This window comes from Patella vulgata, chromosome 1, assembly GCF_932274485.2.
Source record: "Patella vulgata chromosome 1, xgPatVulg1.2, whole genome shotgun sequence".
Lineage (NCBI taxonomy): Eukaryota > Metazoa > Mollusca > Gastropoda > Patellidae > Patella > Patella vulgata.
The window spans coordinates 91,373,733-91,397,351 of NC_065879.2; the positions used below are offsets into that span (position 1 = coordinate 91,373,733).

At 35.1% G+C, this 23,619-nt stretch overlaps 1 protein-coding gene across 1 annotated transcript in view; it reads left to right on the plus strand.

Annotated features, from left to right (window-relative positions):
• The first annotated feature begins 576 nt into the window (after nt 1-576).
• The window catches only part of LOC126831631 (uncharacterized), a 31,634-nt gene continuing 8,591 nt past the window's right edge, over nt 577-23,619 (plus strand). Inside the window, exon 1 of the mRNA XM_050562258.2 lies at nt 577-649. The gene's annotated coding sequence lies outside the window, so the exon portion shown is untranslated. The remainder of the gene's footprint in view (nt 650-23,619) is intronic.

Genomic DNA, 23,619 nt, shown 5'->3' on the forward strand with positions numbered 1-23,619 from the left:
TGTTGTAAGTCTACAAGCATGTAGAAAACCCAACACGAGTAATAAGTCTGTCTAAATTCTCTTCAGCACCGAGCAACCATAACTGTTTGCATCTCTGTTCGGTTGTAAATGAAACGAAATTCCAGGGTTTGATAATTTACTTCAAAGTATCAATTACACCCCATACCAAAAATAACACAAGAAATTTGTGTTTGACCTTAAAATATTATATTAAGAATCTAACACTGACTGCAGGGTGACCTAACCGTAAAATATTACCCAGATTTTATCGTGCTTTTATAAAATTCAAACTCGATTCTAGTTGTATTGTGTATGGGTCGGCACTATATATAGGGTATTTAACTCAAAGTTCTGGACACCACCTCCACCAAGGACAATCCGTTTTAATTAATGTTTTGATGGATGTTACACTCAGATTGCTGCATGTTAACAGGGCATGTGTAATTTTAGGCACAAGTCATAAGCCGAAATACTATTGAAAACTCTTACAATATTAACAATATGACCATTCATTAAAACGCAGGACATATCTATTCAATGAAATATAATATATCCCGACAGTATGTGGTGTTTCATACATAACAACTATGCTATTTAAGTTATTTGCATATCACACCGATGTCTACCCTCATGCGAGAGTTTCTAACTTGTAAGTATTACTTTATATTAAACAGCATTGGAAGGTTTATTAGCAAAGAGATTTATCCAAATGTTTAACACAGGTTGATGTACATCTTGTTACCATATCCTGAGATTTGAATAGTTACTATTCTATTCTGTAGTCAGACACATCTTGGTATACATTTATACCACATTTATTCGATCAAGATGGCAGCTTGAAACCAATAAATATTAGCGTGACCTTTATATTGTGACCTTTTTAGGATTGTTTGGTTATACTAATGCGTTGACCAGTGCTTTGGGGGCGGGGGGGCTACAAGCTTTTAAATTATCAAAGGATGCGGTGCCTTCCATCAATGCAGTATTGAATACCTTACCACATGTAGTTTGGGTGTATATAGTCATCGCCCGTCCGTCCCTAATATTGGATTCTTCCAAAAAAGCTTCAAATCGATATTCCAGTCGGCGCAGAACAATAGGACGTTGAACCTCATTTCATTAAATTTCAAATCGATATTTCTCCGACACGGAAACAACAGCCCTCAGTGATCCGATTTTGTATACTTCCGGTTCCAGCTTTAAATTTATCAGCTTTAATGTAACACTTAAGTGATCTTTGACATCTACTAATAACTAATACTTATATCAAAAAGTTCGATATTGAAGATTAACTTCTGGTTTTAAATTGCAGGATTTTGTTTTTCTCCACCTTAATATGTTTAAATGATTCGATAAGGGCTGGGTGGCGTAGTTTGGTATCATTACGATGTTATTTAATTTAAATATAAATTTTGCACTTTACTGTTAATCCGTTCCTACACATTATGTCTGTGGTACTAGGATAATTATCATGTGCAGTTCAACTGTATAAATATTTACTGGGAAAACACAATAGAGCTAAATGTTGGTCAAGCTTTTGCATAGATGTAACCGTATATTATACCCACAAGATCCACCCTCACGAGCCCCCAGTCCACCGTCTACGGTACCAATTCTTCCCGTCATTTATAAATCCAGGACACTATTGTTTTTGTTTAATGTATTTGTTTATTCTTCAATTGTTTTCAACAAATAAGCTTTGAACATGTTAATCTTCCATTCTGTTTGAGTACAAGTATCTCAAGGGTGTACGATCGAAGAAATATCAATGGCAATCATTATATCATTTAATTGCTCAACCGGGGTTACATTGCAAAATGCTAGATTTCTAAAGGATACAAGTTTAATTTTAATTTATGCAATATTTTTACATTTTAAATAGTTATATGCATAGGGTAATTGTGATTTTGTTTTTGGTTTTTGTCTTTTTGTATACGTTCACATTTTAGTATGGAGGTATGTCGTCACGTACGTCCATCTTTAGGTCCATCAACAATTGGCTTGTGAACGTGATAGAGGATACAGGTTTTGACAGATTCTTTTTAAGATGCGGTGGGAAGCATTATGTGGTCATGAGAGGATGCACCCTACAGCATTACTTAATTTTCCGTGCCGGAAAACGCGATTGGCCTACAGGCTGAAGTTTTTAAAATTGTGTGTGATGTATTGGCCATGAGAGTATGAACGCTATTAATTTTCAGCATTCTGCGTCTTTCGGTTTCTGAAATAAATGCATTTATATCTTGATTCTTTTAAAGCTAATTTTATTGACAATTAAGATTTAAAAGGTTTTCTTTCGCAGTACATGTTACAATCAGTAGACGTATTATCCATGAACAAGTGATTGTAATGAAACATACGCCCAAAATGGCACATCCCCTCACTGTCCCGGCCAATGCTGTCCTTCAGATATGAAAAACTATGTTAGAAAACTGTAGCGTCTATAGTTATCACAAAGTCTGTGGGAAAGGGCGGATAACTAAGGAACGGAAGACAGCGGAATGTCGGTAATATTTGTCCTCTCATGATCCCATTGCTTCACATCAAATTTGAAATAAATCCGTAAAGGAAGGTTCTGGAACTCTTATCGTCCTTGGATGAACCCAATGCTTCAGGCTTAATTTTTTGATGGAGGTCCGGACAAGGACGGCTGTCTAGTCGTTCGGATGGGACGTGTCCCGTGTATACATTGTCATGCACGTAAAAGATATTCTGGCACTTAGAATTCGATATAAAAGTAAGACATAGTGCCGCTGCCAGGGCAAAATATTACTCATAGCACACTGTATGGCGTATGCCCGTCTTCATTAGCCCAGTCGTAGCAGAACAGTGGGACGTTAAACCCCATTCTATTTCATTTCACACCTAATGTGAACAAAATATATTAACAAGCGGTTGACATGCAAGATACGCCCACATTTTGCCAGATATGGACAGCAAACAAGCTACAAAAAGCGATTTGCGGGAATATCAAAAGGAATCGAAATATCTGGGATATATTTTTAGTTTCATCAATATCCGATAAAAATTGTGACCTCTAGCGGGTCCACCTCATTGGTATTGTTCAAGGAGCGGCCATTTTGTCAGGCAATTTCGGTCCGATTCGAAGTCACTTGTCATCAGGGTGCAACAGTCATATATTTATTAAACGAGTTTTACAATCAGAAACAAATTGTGTCAAAAAGAGTCCACAAGCTAAAATAACAATTTTTCCGTACTATCAGGGGTCATAATCCAGGAACTTACGGTTCGATATGCGCGAATATTGAAAAGGTCCGAGATCTGTGCGACATCAACACATGTTTCAAGTTTCATCAAAATTGGATCACAATGTGACCTCTACAACCTTGATATTAATACTTTAACACTATTTGCGTACATAATGCGGCAGTGTCGGTCCGATTTTCACGAAATTCTAACTCCAGCATCATCATGGTGTAACGGTAATACATTTGAACGTTGTTTTTAAATGGGATAAAACTTGTGACCTCTAGAGGGACCGCAGCTGAAAACGCCATTTTTCGTACAATCTGGGGTCATAATATTGAGAATTGTGGTCATATGTGCGCGAATATCGACAGGATCCGAGATCTTTAGGTCATAAACATACATTTCAAGTTGGATAAAAATTGTGACCTCTAGACTAACCACAAGCTAAAAACGTGATTTGTCGTACAGTCCATGAAGTTTCGATTCGATAAATGCCAGTATCGAAAGGCACCGAGATTTTTTTGGAGATAACCTATATTTCAAGTTTCGTCAAAATCACATAATTTATTGTGACCTGTAGAGTGTTCACAAACATATGACGGACGGACAGGGGTGAAGACAATATACTTTCACGTGAAAATTTGGGCTAATAGCCTCTATCGCACTGTTATCATCCCGTCATTTGTTCTACTTTTTCTGTTCATATAAATATCTAATACGCCTTTAAATTTTTTTCGCTAATCGCCCTGTAACAAATTTCACGTAAAAATTGTGGTCCCGTCATTAATTGCTCTACTCGTTTTGTACATATATATAAATATCTAATAATCTTTTAATTTTTTTTCGCTAATCACCTTGTAAATAATTTCACTCTGTACATATAACATGTAATTGTCCGACGACATCCCCAGATGAGCGAAAAGGTACCTTAAAGTGTGGAAATTGGTTTGTGTCGTCATACCTTTTAACTTTTATTTGCTTTCCGCGAAACAAGGTTGTGCAGCTTGACCATCCTTTGATGTTTTGTGTACCATTATTTCAAACAATGTATGGACAAGGTTCCAATGGTGTCTTATTTTATACAGTATGGAATTGTGGCTGGTGTGACGATTTTATTGAAATGATCTGGCAAGATACTGTTTGTATATTAAAGACATTTTAAAAATATTGATACAATCGTGGATCTTAAAGGGGAAGACCAACGATTTTCAATAAGGTTTCCATAAATAATAAATATATATTTAGAAATAATCCATCCTATAACATATGCAAAAAATAATTTGTAAGCGAGAAATTAATTTTTAATAATACCGGAAGTGACGTAGTTGGTTCGACACGCTCACTGGTCACTATAGTAAACATACAAATTTGGAGTAAGTTTAGCGCTGTATTTTGTGATCGTTTCGCCGTTTGGCAGAAAATCGGATGAAAGGTAATCTTTATTAGGATATTAAGAACAAGAACTTACGGTGTTTTGAAGGTATAATATACAACGCGTTTGTGTAAATTAAGTTTCTAAACTGGACACTGTGACACAATTTAAGCCACATGTCTAATTGTTTACATCACGTGATAGCTGGCACGTGACATATATTAACCGAACACAAATTGGCGACCTATTCGGCTAGCGACCGATTCGACCGATCCAGCTGGCAACCTGTTCGTTGGCAACCTATTCAGAATAAATTCAACAGTCGCCCAAACTCATCTATTTTTATCAACCAATAAAATCCAACGTAACGTTTATCAAATGAAAGTAGAATATATTATCATTTATTCATTCCTTTAGCTCAGAATAGAGATGTAATTTCGCATTATCTTACAAAATTCTGGACATCCAACTAAATATATTCCGAAAGCTGATTAAATAAGCTTTCGAAATATTATTAGTAAAAGTTGGCACAATCATATTAAAGGGGTGCGCTCTCTTTCTGAATAGGTTGCCAACGAACAGGTTGCCAGCTGGATCGGTCGAATAGGTCGCTAGCCGAATAGGTCGCCAATTTGGTTCGGTTAATATCTGTCACGTGCCAGCTATCACGTGATGTAAACAAACGCGTTGTATATTATACCTTCAAAACACCGTAAGTTCTTGTTCTTAATATCCTAATAAAGATTACCTTTCATCAGATTTTCTGCCAAACGGCGAAACGATCACAAAATACAGCGCTAAACTTGCTCCAAATTTGTATGTTTACTATAGCGATCAGTGAGCGTGTCGAACCAACTACGTCACTTCCGGTATTAATAAAAATTAATTTCTCGCTTGCAAATTATTTTTTGCATATGTTATAGGAGGGATTATTTCTAAATATATATTTATTATTTATGGAAACCTTATTGAAAATCGTTGGTCTTCCCCTTTAATACAAACCCAGCACAGTTAGAACGTACAGTAAGATTTATAATGCACCTTAAATTACAGCTTATGTGGAAAGTCGCCGAAAAGGTTAGATAAAAGTGAAGATAAATTTAAGTTTAAAATGCTTGAGTCTTTGGTCTCTGGAACATGTAAATAAATTATGGAAGAAAATGTCTATTGTCTATTTTTTAACTATTATAGGCAGAACTGTCAGCCCTTTATGTATTAATCTTACAGAATGTCAATTTAATCTTACCTAACTCATCCATAGCGGTATCATAACTACGGAAGACAGAGGCCTTAGTTTCTGATGATGGAAGCAGTTTCATTGTGAAATCTTTAAACCCTGGAATCCTTCCTGGTAAGATGATTCCATGAGTTTCTGTGAAGGAGGTGATGTACGACACAACACGCTTGATATCATCATAGGTCAAATATCGACGTTCAGCTCGTCTTCCACCAGATTTCTTTACTCGTGGTGTGAGGCCGTGCTCCTTGTAATGTTTGATGCAACTGTCAAGCTTGTCACCAGATATGCTGAAATGAAATGAAATGGGGCTTAACATCTTATATTGAATTTCAACTTCCAAGGAATATTTTAAGTGTTGGCCAATATGTACACATCACCTCATTTTTTTGTACCATCTGAACGACTAGACAGCTGTTCTTGTCTGCCGTCCTGCACCACTGATAAGTGGGAACTGCACCACAAAATAGTGTGGAAATGATACACTGTGCCACAATATGATACAGTATCATGTACTAGCCCAATAACCCGGCTGCATCACGATACACGTTTTTACCAAATGGATTCAAAGTTATATTTATGAATCATAGATAAAATCAAATCAATATTATATAGTATTTTTGGCACTTTTTTTACTCAAACTGAATCAAAATACACAATCTCTGATACAAAATTAAGTATGCAATTACCCAGTCACACGGACAAAGTCAAGTCAAACAAAAATCAGGTACACATACATGAAAACAATCATGTACATGTATAGCCTAATTGGGTATGACATATTTTAAAGACTGAAATTTCTTTATATTGAAATTCCTGTTGCCGTTGACGTAGGTATATTTTGCAGACTGAAATTTCTTTACATTGACATTCCTATTGCTGTTTACGTAAGGTAACAGAAAAAACGAAACGGTCCTACACTTTTGACCAGTAAGATGCAGCCAGCGTAATTACTACAGGACCTGGACATAATATAGTCCAAAGAAAAAATCGTCAAAAGTTATACAAAAATTTTAACACTTTTCGTAAAGACCACAGGCATTGCAAAGATGAAATGAGTGTCAAATGTGATTTAATTTGAGTAAAATTGATGGCTTCCGGTATTTTGACCAATGGAAAATGTCTTGTCAAGTATCTTGGTCAGATTTTGCATGACATTAGTAGGTCAGTTTTTGCAACGATTTGAAGTCTAGATGGCCGGGACATTATTATTCTACCAGGCTTTTATTACACAAAATTGATAGGTAATTGCTATTTTATTGAAAAATATTGAGATGGCTCCCCCTAGATATAGAAATTTTTTACTAGTAGAATGAAAGCAGACAAATGTAAAAACATGCTGACATATTTTTGAATAAAAATCAACTCACGTGTGAATGAATTCAAACGCTGAATGACAGATCTGGTGTCCCTCAACAAAGTAGCTGGTTCGTTGACGTTGACGCTTTTGCTGTTTTGAACGTTTAGTACAGGTTGTCATCTCTGACCTATTCATGGTGGTACTCAATTTACCAAGGATAACTAAGTCCTTCTCAAAGTCAGTCATGGCTGACATATTCAAACGCATTTCATAAATGAGTTCCACGCTGAGCTGCTTCAGACATTTTCCATTTTTCTTAAATGCAGCACATGAACACTGGTAATCTTGAATCTTACGAAGTTCACATTCTTTATCTGTGTCGCAAATCAACTCTCCTACCATTCCCATGATAGTCTGCGCATCATTTTCTCGGATAACATCACCTTCATTATCCTCATCAACAGATTGAATATCATCATCTTCATGGACATTGTCCATATAATGCCTGTCAACTGCACCAAGGACCACTGGTACATCAAAATCGTCAGCCAAAGACGGGTCCTCTGCACTGTCCAAGACACTAATGATTTCATCAGGCTCATCATAACCAGTCTCATGATCAATATCAAAATCCTCACCATTCATGTCATCAACAGAATCTGCGAAATATTCACTGACAAGTTCATACAATGCATTTTCATGAACATTGTTAACAATGTTCGAATGGCGCAAGTCATTCAGGGCATTTGCTGCATGAATATCAGTCCCACAAATTCTAGGCATCGTTAACTATCTATGGGCGTTGACAACCTATTGAGCAAAAGAAATAGTAATAATTATGTTTTTACTTTCTTAGAAAATATGAAATTCTTGCTTTAAAAGAAAGCCAAAATACAGGTAACAAATTTATTGTGGCCAACTGCATAATGAATTTTTGTAATGCTTTCACTACATCATATGTAGGGTTGTATTTAATACAAAAAAAAAACCCATTTATTTCAGACCGCAGAAAGAAGAATATATAATATTAATACAGGATATTTTAATAATATTGTTTATATTTTTAAAAAAACAACATTTATTTTCAATAGCAGCAGAAAAGGAAGGAAAAATATAATTCTTGAACTTACCATACAATCACATAAAGGTAGTTTGATTATTAATAAGGTCAATCGCATACATGTTATAGTTATCGTATTTGAAATTTAGGCCCAAACTGAACACATCTGAAAAAGAAATTAATTGTCAATGTACCAGTAGGCCAATTGAGTATTTTAAAAGAAAGACAAAATACGGGTAACCAATTTATATTGTGGCCGATACAACTGCATAATGAATTATTGTGATGCTTTCACTTCATTATAGGATATAATAATAGTACAAGATATTTTAATAATATTAAATGATATTGTTTATATTTTTTTAAAAAAAAAATTATTTTGGATAGCTGCAGAAAAATATAATTTATTTTCAATAGCAGCAGAAAAGGAAGGAAAAATATAATTCTTGAACTTACCATACAATCACATAAAGGTAGTTTGATTATTAATAAGGTCAATCGCATACATGTTATAGTTATCGTATTTGAAATTTAGGCCCAAACTGAACACATCTGAAAAAGAAATTAATTGTCAATGTACCAGTAGGCCAACTGAGTATTTTAAAAGAAAGACAAAATACGGGTAACCAATTTATACTGTGGCCGATACAACTGCATAATGAATTATTGTGATGCTTTCACTTCATTATAGGATATAATAATAGTACAAGATATTTTAATAATATTAAATGATATTGTTTATATTTTTTTTAAAAAAAAATTATTTTGGATAGCTGCAGAAAAATATAATTCTTAAACTTACCCTACCATCACATAAAGGTAGTTTTATTATTAATAAGGCCAATCATACATGTTATAGTTATTGTATTTGAAATTTAGGCCCAAACTGAACACATCTGAAAAAGAAATTAATTGTCATATTTACATTATTACTATAAACTAGTTAAAATATCAGTAAAAACAAATATCAATGATTATTCATGAAATTCAGTAATCTAAATCTTGCTTCATTGTATTTCATTTTAAATGAGGTGTACAGCTTATTATAACTATTTACGTAATACTTTCACTAAATGTAGGGGTGTATCTAATAAAAAAAAAACCCATTCATTTCAGATTGCAGAAACAGAATGATATAATATAAATAGTATAGTACTATATATATTTTAATAATATGAAATGATATTGTTGTACCATGCATATTGCGACTGGACTGCTACTGCTAGGTCCTGCAGTACATAGCCAAGTTAACATAGGCCTATTATTGTGATTATGTCAATGTATCAGACAGTAGCTGTACATAGGCCTACTCAGTATTTTAATAAAGGAAAGCCAACACACAGGTAACAAATTTATTGTGACCAATACAAATGCATAATGAATTTTTGTAAAAAATAAAAGATCGCATGGCTAGGCCTAGAATAACTAAATCGGGAATGAATTTGACAGTTGTGACCCACTAACCAACTATTTTTTTTTATTTTCTTTACCCACGGGCACCTGCTAGTACTAGTAGCCTATATAACTATTTTACTATAGGTAGTATAGTAGTAATCACCCTGAATCGAAGGTTGGATGATGTTAGTGGGTTTTTATCGATATTTAAACAATTGTTTAAATTGTGTTGGCTAGCCTACAAACAAGGATAGCCAAGTGAATGATTTTGACATTTGTGACCCACTGACCGACTTCTACCATGCGCACCTTCTATAAATAGCACTCGTGGTGATTCGGGAGGATTAATATTAATATACAATTTATTAATATAAAATTGTTTACCTTTTTTTCTGTATAGAATGGTGTGGAAATTGTCAACATCGCTCATCCAAAATTTCGTTAAAAAATCTTCTCGGATTGCGTCTGCTAAACGAGAACGAATTTCGCGCTAAACAGTTATCCGGAAGTAAACAAAGCGTGACGTATTTTGTAGAAAAAGACGAAATATCCGACAACAATTGGTTTTTCATGGGCGCCGCCATCTTCAGACAATACACCGCACCGGTCTCTCGTTCTGAAGTGTCTTAAATCCAACTTATTAATTAGTTTGACCAGGTATTTACGTGAAGTAGAAAAAGGACGAAAAATCCGATCACATTGGTTTTTCATGGGCGCCGCCATCTTCCCACAATACACCGCACCGGCCTTTCGGCCAATCAGCGGCGGTCTTTTTGGCCCGTTGTCTAGCAACAAGCTGTGTTTGTTTATATTGAATGTGGTGACTAAAACCATCTTTTATTGGTCAAAAAGGATGCTATCTGGGAATCCCAACTCGAAATAGACAAGGAGAATGACGTAGCTTACTGTTTACACCCATATAAGGGGGTTAGGATATACCAACAGCGTGGTAAATGTCGGTGAATTCAAGCGAATTTTGCATTGCTATAAGTCAATTTTCCTTTGTTTTAAAGGCGTACCCTTTACAAAAACATAATTTAAGAGCTTTTAAGAATACATTTCCAACATTTCAGATGATTTATTCGGTAAATTAGTGTTTAATCTTGCTAATTAGACAAAAAAAAAAAAATTGACATCTCAATGCATTTTCAACAAATAATAGGTTTAACGTGCCATAGCGCAAAATCAATTAGTGCGACTTATGCCGGGTTTAGGCGTGAGAGATCACAATTGTGACCTGTAGAGTGTTCACAAACATATGACGGACGGACAGGGGTGAAGACAATATACTTTCACGTGAAAATTTGGGCTAATAGCCTCTATCGCACTGTTATCATCCCGTCATTTGTTCTACTTTTTCTGTTCATATAAATATCTAATACGCCTTTAAATTTTTTTCGCTAATCGCCCTGTAACAAATTTCACGTAAAAATTGTGGTCCCGTCATTAATTGCTCTACTCGTTTTGTACATATACTATTCAAAAAAAGTAGGGGATATTTGATTTTTAAGTGCTATTAAAGTCACCTAATGAAACTGACGAAGAAACAAATGACAAAATGAAATGAAGTTCACATTCATCGATTTATTCCAAATGATCGTTAGACTAAGTAAGGCACAGACTGACCATTATAAGGGTAAAATGATACCCGGGGTCAAACAGCAAAGTTACCACAGCATCACAACCAAGTCAGTAACGGGTAAATCCTCCTCTGTTTGCCAAACAAGCATTGATCCGACGTGGCATACTCCTAATGAGACGTCTAAGGTCATTTTGGTCCAGATTGTCCCATTCCTGTTGCAACGCAGCAGCAAGTTCTTGGACATTGGCAGGACGTTGTTGACGTTGACGTAACCTCTGTGCAAGCATGTCCCAGACATGCTCGATGGGGGAGAGCTCGGGACTCAGTGCTGGCCAAGGTAATGTGGTGATGTTCTGTTGTTGGAGGTAACCTGTAACGATCCTGGCCCTGTGACATCTTGCGTTGTCATCCTGGAAGATGAAACGGCGGCCATGACGTCGTGCGAACGGCACAACATGGACTGCCAAGATGTTGTCCCGGTAGTACTGGCCTGTAACACGCCCTGCAACAACATGTAAAGCCGTTCTTCCAGCAACAGTGATGCCTCCCCACACCATAACAGAACCACCCCCAAATCGATCATGTCTGATGACGTTAACGTCTTGGAAGCGCTCGTTTCGACGACGCCACACCCTCCTACGTCTGTCCAAAAAATCAACAGTGAACCTTGACTCATCTGAAAACAACACATTGCTCCAGCGTCGATTATCCCAGTGTTGACGATCCCTACACCAACGACGTCTTGCCTGAATGTGATGATCTCTCAAACAAGGGATCACGCGAGGACGTCGGGCGCGAAGGTGACCCCTATGCAGTCGATTCCGAATCGTCTGGCCACTCACTCTCACACCAGTGTCTGTTTGAAGACGAGCGCTGATCTGATTTGCTGTGATGACACGATTTCTCAAGGCCAAGGTACGGATAAATCGATCCTGGGCTTGAGTTGTCGCCCTTGGTCGACCTGAGCGTGGTCTGTCCTGTACAGATTGTGTATCACGGTATCTGGACCATAGCCTGCTTATGACAGACTGAGAAACATTCATCGTCCGCGCCACAACCGCCTGTGTTGTGCCGATCTGTAGCATGCCAAGGGCACGTAACCTTTCATTTTGGGTAAGCCGACGCATATCAAAATTTGTTTTCTGGTCACTAAAACAATTAAACTGATGTTTCCACCCTGGAATTCAATGCCACAATGACTGTAACATTCAAAGTCAGAGTCGTGCAAATCTTGGGTTGGACCCCCATGATGATCCCAAGCATCACCTGCATTCCATGCGGTAGCTATTGGTGCGTTTGGGCGTCACATGTAACTGGAAATGTTTCCTCTGTTAGGTTCTATAGTGACTTTTTTCGTAGTCATTTGCATATTTTAGTATTATGCCCCCAAAATCAAATATCCCCTACTTTTTTTGAATAGTATATATATAAATATCTAATAATCTTTTAATTTTTTTTCGCTAATCACCTTGTAAATAATTTCACTCTGTACATATAACATGTAATTGTCCGACGACATCCCCAGATGAGCGAAAAGGTACCTTAAAGTGTGGAAATTGGTTTGTGTCGTCATACCTTTTAACTTTTATTTGCTTTCCGCGAAACAAGGTTGTGCAGCTTGACCATCCTTTGATGTTTTGTGTACCATTATTTCAAACAATGTATGGACAAGGTTCCAATGGTGTCTTATTTTATACAGTATGGAATTGTGGCTGGTGTGACGATTTTATTGAAATGATCTGGCAAGATACTGTTTGTATATTAAAGACATTTTAAAAATATTGATACAATCGTGGATCTTAAAGGGGAAGACCAACGATTTTCAATAAGGTTTCCATAAATAATAAATATATATTTAGAAATAATCCATCCTATAACATATGCAAAAAATAATTTGTAAGCGAGAAATTAATTTTTAATAATACCGGAAGTGACGTAGTTGGTTCGACACGCTCACTGGTCACTATAGTAAACATACAAATTTGGAGTAAGTTTAGCGCTGTATTTTGTGATCGTTTCGCCGTTTGGCAGAAAATCGGATGAAAGGTAATCTTTATTAGGATATTAAGAACAAGAACTTACGGTGTTTTGAAGGTATAATATACAACGCGTTTGTGTAAATTAAGTTTCTAAACTGGACACTGTGACACAATTTAAGCCACATGTCTAATTGTTTACATCACGTGATAGCTGGCACGTGACATATATTAACCGAACACAAATTGGCGACCTATTCGGCTAGCGACCGATTCGACCGATCCAGCTGGCAACCTGTTCGTTGGCAACCTATTCAGAATAAATTCAACAGTCGCCCAAACTCATCTATTTTTATCAACCAATAAAATCCAACGTAACGTTTATCAAATGAAAGTAGAATATATTATCATTTATTCATTCCTTTAGCTCAGAATAGAGATGTAATTTCGCATTATCTTACAAAATTCTGGACATCCAACTAAATATATTCCGAAAGCTGATTAAATAAGCTTTCGAAATATTATTAGTAAAAGTTGGCACAATCATATTAAAGGGGTGCGCTCTCTTTCTGAATAGGTTGCCAACGAACAGGTTGCCAGCTGGATCGGTCGAATAGGTCGCTAGCCGAATAGGTCGCCAATTTGGTTCGGTTAATATCTGTCACGTGCCAGCTATCACGTGATGTAAACAAACGCGTTGTATATTATACCTTCAAAACACCGTAAGTTCTTGTTCTTAATATCCTAATAAAGATTACCTTTCATCAGATTTTCTGCCAAACGGCGAAACGATCACAAAATACAGCGCTAAACTTGCTCCAAATTTGTATGTTTACTATAGCGATCAGTGAGCGTGTCGAACCAACTACGTCACTTCCGGTATTAATAAAAATTAATTTCTCGCTTGCAAATTATTTTTTGCATATGTTATAGGAGGGATTATTTCTAAATATATATTTATTATTTATGGAAACCTTATTGAAAATCGTTGGTCTTCCCCTTTAATACAAACCCAGCACAGTTAGAACGTACAGTAAGATTTATAATGCACCTTAAATTACAGCTTATGTGGAAAGTCGCCGAAAAGGTTAGATAAAAGTGAAGATAAATTTAAGTTTAAAATGCTTGAGTCTTTGGTCTCTGGAACATGTAAATAAATTATGGAAGAAAATGTCTATTGTCTATTTTTTAACTATTATAGGCAGAACTGTCAGCCCTTTATGTATTAATCTTACAGAATGTCAATTTAATCTTACCTAACTCATCCATAGCGGTATCATAACTACGGAAGACAGAGGCCTTAGTTTCTGATGATGGAAGCAGTTTCATTGTGAAATCTTTAAACCCTGGAATCCTTCCTGGTAAGATGATTCCATGAGTTTCTGTGAAGGAGGTGATGTACGACACAACACGCTTGATATCATCATAGGTCAAATATCGACGTTCAGCTCGTCTTCCACCAGATTTCTTTACTCGTGGTGTGAGGCCGTGCTCCTTGTAATGTTTGATGCAACTGTCAAGCTTGTCACCAGATATGCTGAAATGAAATGAAATGGGGCTTAACATCTTATATTGAATTTCAACTTCCAAGGAATATTTTAAGTGTTGGCCAATATGTACACATCACCTCATTTTTTTGTACCATCTGAACGACTAGACAGCTGTTCTTGTCTGCCGTCCTGCACCACTGATAAGTGGGAACTGCACCACAAAATAGTGTGGAAATGATACACTGTGCCACAATATGATACAGTATCATGTACTAGCCCAATAACCCGGCTGCATCACGATACACGTTTTTACCAAATGGATTCAAAGTTATATTTATGAATCATAGATAAAATCAAATCAATATTATATAGTATTTTTGGCACTTTTTTTACTCAAACTGAATCAAAATACACAATCTCTGATACAAAATTAAGTATGCAATTACCCAGTCACACGGACAAAGTCAAGTCAAACAAAAATCAGGTACACATACATGAAAACAATCATGTACATGTATAGCCTAATTGGGTATGACATATTTTAAAGACTGAAATTTCTTTATATTGAAATTCCTGTTGCCGTTGACGTAGGTATATTTTGCAGACTGAAATTTCTTTACATTGACATTCCTATTGCTGTTTACGTAAGGTAACAGAAAAAACGAAACGGTCCTACACTTTTGACCAGTAAGATGCAGCCAGCGTAATTACTACAGGACCTGGACATAATATAGTCCAAAGAAAAAATCGTCAAAAGTTATACAAAAATTTTAACACTTTTCGTAAAGACCACAGGCATTGCAAAGATGAAATGAGTGTCAAATGTGATTTAATTTGAGTAAAATTGATGGCTTCCGGTATTTTGACCAATGGAAAATGTCTTGTCAAGTATCTTGGTCAGATTTTGCATGACATTAGTAGGTCAGTTTTTGCAACGATTTGAAGTCTAGATGGCCGGGACATTATTATTCTACCAGGCTTTTATTACACAAAATTGATAGGTAATTGCTATTTTATTGAAAAATATTGAGATGGCTCCCCCTAGATATAGAAATTTTTTACTAGTAGAATGAAAGCAGACAAATGTAAAAACATGCTGACATATTTTTGAATAAAAATCAACTCACGTGTGAATGAATTCAAACGCTGAATGACAGATCTGGTGTCCCTCAACAAAGTAGCTGGTTCGTTGACGTTGACGCTTTTGCTGTTTTGAACGTTTAGTACAGGTTGTCATCTCTGACCTATTCATGGTGGTACTCAATTTACCAAGGATAACTAAGTCCTTCTCAAAGTCAGTCATGGCTGACATATTCAAACGCATTTCATAAATGAGTTCCACGCTGAGCTGCTTCAGACATTTTCCATTTTTCTTAAATGCAGCACATGAACACTGGTAATCTTGAATCTTACGAAGTTCACATTCTTTATCTGTGTCGCAAATCAACTCTCCTACCATTCCCATGATAGTCTGCGCATCATTTTCTCGGATAACATCACCTTCATTATCCTCATCAACAGATTGAATATCATCATCTTCATGGACATTGTCCATATAATGCCTGTCAACTGCACCAAGGACCACTGGTACATCAAAATCGTCAGCCAAAGACGGGTCCTCTGCACTGTCCAAGACACTAATGATTTCATCAGGCTCATCATAACCAGTCTCATGATCAATATCAAAATCCTCACCATTCATGTCATCAACAGAATCTGCGAAATATTCACTGACAAGTTCATACAATGCATTTTCATGAACATTGTTAACAATGTTCGAATGGCGCAAGTCATTCAGGGCATTTGCTGCATGAATATCAGTCCCACAAATTCTAGGCATCGTTAACTATCTATGGGCGTTGACAACCTATTGAGCAAAAGAAATAGTAATAATTATGTTTTTACTTTCTTAGAAAATATGAAATTCTTGCTTTAAAAGAAAGCCAAAATACAGGTAACAAATTTATTGTGGCCAACTGCATAATGAATTTTTGTAATGCTTTCACTACATCATATGTAGGGTTGTATTTAATACAAAAAAAAAACCCATTTATTTCAGACCGCAGAAAGAAGAATATATAATATTAATACAGGATATTTTAATAATATTGTTTATATTTTTAAAAAAACAACATTTATTTTCAATAGCAGCAGAAAAGGAAGGAAAAATATAATTCTTGAACTTACCATACAATCACATAAAGGTAGTTTGATTATTAATAAGGTCAATCGCATACATGTTATAGTTATCGTATTTGAAATTTAGGCCCAAACTGAACACATCTGAAAAAGAAATTAATTGTCAATGTACCAGTAGGCCAATTGAGTATTTTAAAAGAAAGACAAAATACGGGTAACCAATTTATATTGTGGCCGATACAACTGCATAATGAATTATTGTGATGCTTTCACTTCATTATAGGATATAATAATAGTACAAGATATTTTAATAATATTAAATGATATTGTTTATATTTTTTTAAAAAAAAAATTATTTTGGATAGCTGCAGAAAAATATAATTTATTTTCAATAGCAGCAGAAAAGGAAGGAAAAATATAATTCTTGAACTTACCATACAATCACATAAAGGTAGTTTGATTATTAATAAGGTCAATCGCATACATGTTATAGTTATCGTATTTGAAATTTAGGCCCAAACTGAACACATCTGAAAAAGAAATTAATTGTCAATGTACCAGTAGGCCAACTGAGTATTTTAAAAGAAAGACAAAATACGGGTAACCAATTTATACTGTGGCCGATACAACTGCATAATGAATTATTGTGATGCTTTCACTTCATTATAGGATATAATAATAGTACAAGATATTTTAATAATATTAAATGATATTGTTTATATTTTTTTTAAAAAAAAATTATTTTGGATAGCTGCAGAAAAATATAATTCTTAAACTTACCCTACCATCACATAAAGGTAGTTTTATTATTAATAAGGCCAATCATACATGTTATAGTTATTGTATTTGAAATTTAGGCCCAAACTGAACACATCTGAAAAAGAAATTAATTGTCATATTTACATTATTACTATAAACTAGTTAAAATATCAGTAAAAACAAATATCAATGATTATTCATGAAATTCAGTAATCTAAATCTTGCTTCATTGTATTTCATTTTAAATGAGGTGTACAGCTTATTATAACTATTTACGTAATACTTTCACTAAATGTAGGGGTGTATCTAATAAAAAAAAAACCCATTCATTTCAGATTGCAGAAACAGAATGATATAATATAAATAGTATAGTACTATATATATTTTAATAATATGAAATGATATTGTTGTACCATGCATATTGCGACTGGACTGCTACTGCTAGGTCCTGCAGTACATAGCCAAGTTAACATAGGCCTATTATTGTGATTATGTCAATGTATCAGACAGTAGCTGTACATAGGCCTACTCAGTATTTTAATAAAGGAAAGCCAACACACAGGTAACAAATTTATTGTGACCAATACAAATGCATAATGAATTTTTGTAAAAAATAAAAGATCGCATGGCTAGGCCTAGAATAACTAAATCGGGAATGAATTTGACAGTTGTGACCCACTAACCAACTATTTTTTTTTATTTTCTTTACCCACGGGCACCTGCTAGTACTAGTAGCCTATATAACTATTTTACTATAGGTAGTATAGTAGTAATCACCCTGAATCGAAGGTTGGATGATGTTAGTGGGTTTTTATCGATATTTAAACAATTGTTTAAATTGTGTTGGCTAGCCTACAAACAAGGATAGCCAAGTGAATGATTTTGACATTTGTGACCCACTGACCGACTTCTACCATGCGCACCTTCTATAAATAGCACTCGTGGTGATTCGGGAGGATTAATATTAATATACAATTTATTAATATAAAATTGTTTACCTTTTTTTCTGTATAGAATGGTGTGGAAATTGTCAACATCGCTCATCCAAAATTTCGTTAAAAAATCTTCTCGGATTGCGTCTGCTAAACGAGAACGAATTTCGCGCTAAACAGTTATCCGGAAGTAAACAAAGCGTGACGTATTTTGTAGAAAAAGACGAAATATCCGACAACAATTGGTTTTTCATGGGCGCCGCCATCTTCAGACAATACACCGCACCGGTCTCTCGTTCTGAAGTGTCTTAAATCCAACTTATTAATTAGTTTGACCAGGTATTTACGTGAAGTAGAAAAAGGACGAAAAATCCGATCACATTGGTTTTTCATGGGCGCCGCCATCTTCCCACAATACACCGCACCGGCCTTTCGGCCAATCAGCGGCGGTCTTTTTGGCCCGTTGTCTAGCAACAAGCTGTGTTTGTTTATATTGAATGTGGTGACTAAAACCATCTTTTATTGGTCAAAAAGGATGCTATCTGGGAATCCCAACTCGAAATAGACAAGGAGAATGACGTAGCTTACTGTTTACACCCATATAAGGGGGTTAGGATATACCAACAGCGTGGTAAATGTCGGTGAATTCAAGCGAATTTTGCATTGCTATAAGTCAATTTTCCTTTGTTTTAAAGGCGTACCCTTTACAAAAACATAATTTAAGAGCTTTTAAGAATACATTTCCAACATTTCAGATGATTTATTCGGTAAATTAGTGTTTAATCTTGCTAATTAGACAAAAAAAAAAAAATTGACATCTCAATGCATTTTCAACAAATAATAGGTTTAACGTGCCATAGCGCAAAATCAATTAGTGCGACTTATGCCGGGTTTAGGCGTGAGAGATCACAATTGTGACCTGTAGAGTGTTCACAAACATATGACGGACGGACAGGGGTGAAGACAATATACTTTCACGTGAAAATTTGGGCTAATAGCCTCTATCGCACTGTTATCATCCCGTCATTTGTTCTACTTTTTCTGTTCATATAAATATCTAATACGCCTTTAAATTTTTTTCGCTAATCGCCCTGTAACAAATTTCACGTAAAAATTGTGGTCCCGTCATTAATTGCTCTACTCGTTTTGTACATATATATAAATATCTAATAATCTTTTAATTTTTTTTCGCTAATCACCTTGTAAATAATTTCACTCTGTACATATAACATGTAATTGTCCGACGACATCCCCAGATGAGCGAAAAGGTACCTTAAAGTGTGGAAATTGGTTTGTGTCGTCATACCTTTTAACTTTTATTTGCTTTCCGCGAAACAAGGTTGTGCAGCTTGACCATCCTTTGATGTTTTGTGTACCATTATTTCAAACAATGTATGGACAAGGTTCCAATGGTGTCTTATTTTATACAGTATGGAATTGTGGCTGGTGTGACGATTTTATTGAAATGATCTGGCAAGATACTGTTTGTATATTAAAGACATTTTAAAAATATTGATACAATCGTGGATCTTAAAGGGGAAGACCAACGATTTTCAATAAGGTTTCCATAAATAATAAATATATATTTAGAAATAATCCATCCTATAACATATGCAAAAAATAATTTGTAAGCGAGAAATTAATTTTTAATAATACCGGAAGTGACGTAGTTGGTTCGACACGCTCACTGGTCACTATAGTAAACATACAAATTTGGAGTAAGTTTAGCGCTGTATTTTGTGATCGTTTCGCCGTTTGGCAGAAAATCGGATGAAAGGTAATCTTTATTAGGATATTAAGAACAAGAACTTACGGTGTTTTGAAGGTATAATATACAACGCGTTTGTGTAAATTAAGTTTCTAAACTGGACACTGTGACACAATTTAAGCCACATGTCTAATTGTTTACATCACGTGATAGCTGGCACGTGACATATATTAACCGAACACAAATTGGCGACCTATTCGGCTAGCGACCGATTCGACCGATCCAGCTGGCAACCTGTTCGTTGGCAACCTATTCAGAATAAATTCAACAGTCGCCCAAACTCATCTATTTTTATCAACCAATAAAATCCAACGTAACGTTTATCAAATGAAAGTAGAATATATTATCATTTATTCATTCCTTTAGCTCAGAATAGAGATGTAATTTCGCATTATCTTACAAAATTCTGGACATCCAACTAAATATATTCCGAAAGCTGATTAAATAAGCTTTCGAAATATTATTAGTAAAAGTTGGCACAATCATATTAAAGGGGTGCGCTCTCTTTCTGAATAGGTTGCCAACGAACAGGTTGCCAGCTGGATCGGTCGAATAGGTCGCTAGCCGAATAGGTCGCCAATTTGGTTCGGTTAATATCTGTCACGTGCCAGCTATCACGTGATGTAAACAAACGCGTTGTATATTATACCTTCAAAACACCGTAAGTTCTTGTTCTTAATATCCTAATAAAGATTACCTTTCATCAGATTTTCTGCCAAACGGCGAAACGATCACAAAATACAGCGCTAAACTTGCTCCAAATTTGTATGTTTACTATAGCGATCAGTGAGCGTGTCGAACCAACTACGTCACTTCCGGTATTAATAAAAATTAATTTCTCGCTTGCAAATTATTTTTTGCATATGTTATAGGAGGGATTATTTCTAAATATATATTTATTATTTATGGAAACCTTATTGAAAATCGTTGGTCTTCCCCTTTAATACAAACCCAGCACAGTTAGAACGTACAGTAAGATTTATAATGCACCTTAAATTACAGCTTATGTGGAAAGTCGCCGAAAAGGTTAAACGTATTTCAATTACTAATGTATTTTTAGTTCTTATAAAAGAATAAATTATATTTAGTGACGAAGTAAATATTTATATGGTGACAAGTTGTATTAAATGCAGAAGAATTCTTTATTGCCAATATTTTCGATTGGTTACAATCAATTATTTAGTATTTAATAGTTTGACATTTCATATCAAAGAAGACTGACCCCATTTCAATTGTATACAGACTATTGCAAAATTGTATAGTTAGTAATCGTTCGTCCCCTCATGACAACAATGCATCTTAGCAAATTTTAAAAACATAGTCTTTCTCGTGTTCAAAGCCCATTATGTTGACGACCTGACAAAAAAGGTAACGAAATAATACGCCTATACTGAAAAGTTGGGCGTTTAATAATAAACAATACGATACTATCAAGTAATTCATATAATGTATGTCAAGTGTTCGCATCAGTATAATAACAAGGGGTCATGTGTACACTTATGCGTGGTCGTAACAGAACTCTAGGCAGCTGTAATTCTAAATAATAGTAGGCGTACGAGCCCAAGATGAAGGGAGTCGGCTGTCCCCCTACCTTCGAGCAATCCTACTTTTCGACAGACCGGTAAAGTGAAAACAAAATTTGAAATCCAATAAAATAGTACTTATACTTTTCTTTTAATTGAATACCGCTAATTTGCACTAAGTTGGCTATGTATTAAAACAGTTCCTGAAATAAATACATTCATATCTGGGTTATTTTTAAAGCTAATTTTATTGACGACTAAAATTTAAAAGGTTTTCCTTCGCAGTACATGTTATAGTCAGTAGACGTATTGTCCATGAACAAGTGATTGTCATGTAACATATGCACATATTTCGCATAAGATAGGGCTCATGTCCTCACTGCCCCAATGCTGTTCTTCAAATATGAAAAACTATGTTAGAAGTGTAGCCCCTATCGTTATCACAAGGTATGTGGGAAAGAGCGGATAAATCCGGAACGGAAGACCACGGAATGTCGGTAATGTTTGTCCTCTAATGATCTCATTGCGTCACATCAAATTTGAAATAAATCCATAAAGGAAGGTTCTGGAACGCTGATCGTCATTGGATGAACTCAAAGCTTCACAATAAATTTGAAAACAAAATATTGTAAAAGCTAAAGTTGTAAAAGCTATTGGATGTATATCTATTCATAATCATATTTATACGAGACAATTAAAAATATAATTACATAAAATAAAGTATTAATAATATATATATATTCTAATAAGAAACATATAATTAAAATAAATTGACATATTAATATTTACCTAAGTTGGGGGGGGGGGGTAGGTGTAAAAGCTTTCTTACTCGCTGGAGTGCATCGATAGTTTTAAAACAAATAATATACAAAAATACACTTACCTTAAATGAAACAAACACTGTATTACATGTATAGCAGGTTAATGAGGGGTCTACTTGATGTCTTTCTTTCATGCTACATTATGCATTCCTAGCAAATAGTTTATAGCAACTAATTTAGTTAAACACATATTACAGTTTATTGTTTATAACTAAAGAATAGTTAATTAAACCTGCTATATATATATATATATAATTAAAATTAAAGATGGCAAAATAAAACTACATTTTTATGCTATCGCGGTGAAAACGTTAGCATAAAAATGTAGTTTTATTTTGCCATCTTTAATTTCAATTATATATATATATATAGCAGGTTTATTCCCGCGAAGGCGCAGTTATTGACCATAACGGATTAAAAAAGGTCGTTTTCGACGACTTCGCGTAAAAATGGTGTTATAGATTGTTATGATAAGAATTTACACTTTCATAATCCCAACTGTAACTAATTAACCAACATTTTAGCATCAGATAAGAAATACATACCATTTTAGAATCATCTGTCCATTCTCCGCCACGAAGCTTACCCAGTTCTTCGTCAAACAAAGAAGGGATTGGTTTTGTTGAAGCTCCGGGTAACCTATTTAGGGTGTTTTCCGGTATTTAGGATGTTTTCCGGTATTTAGTGTTTTTCCGGTGTTTTCCGGTATTCAGTATAAAATGGTGTTTTCTGGGTGTTTTCCTGAGCAAAGATATCGTCCTCCGCGATTTGTAGGTACAAAGCTGACTTCAAGTTGTGCGTGTGCCTTTGTAGAATATTATCTGAATTTCGGATAGTGCAACGGGATTTTATATCTTTAAAATGACACTGATTGTGTTAGTGAGCGAATAGGTTAACACTCCTTGGGTGATTTGATGATATTCATCATTAGTTGTCAATTGGTGAATAAAATTCAGAGTGAACATAAATTCATAAAATCTTTAACACCGATAATTGGGTCCTAATAACAGCATGTCTCTCTTCAAATGAAAGCCGACACGTCCATATCTGCGCCT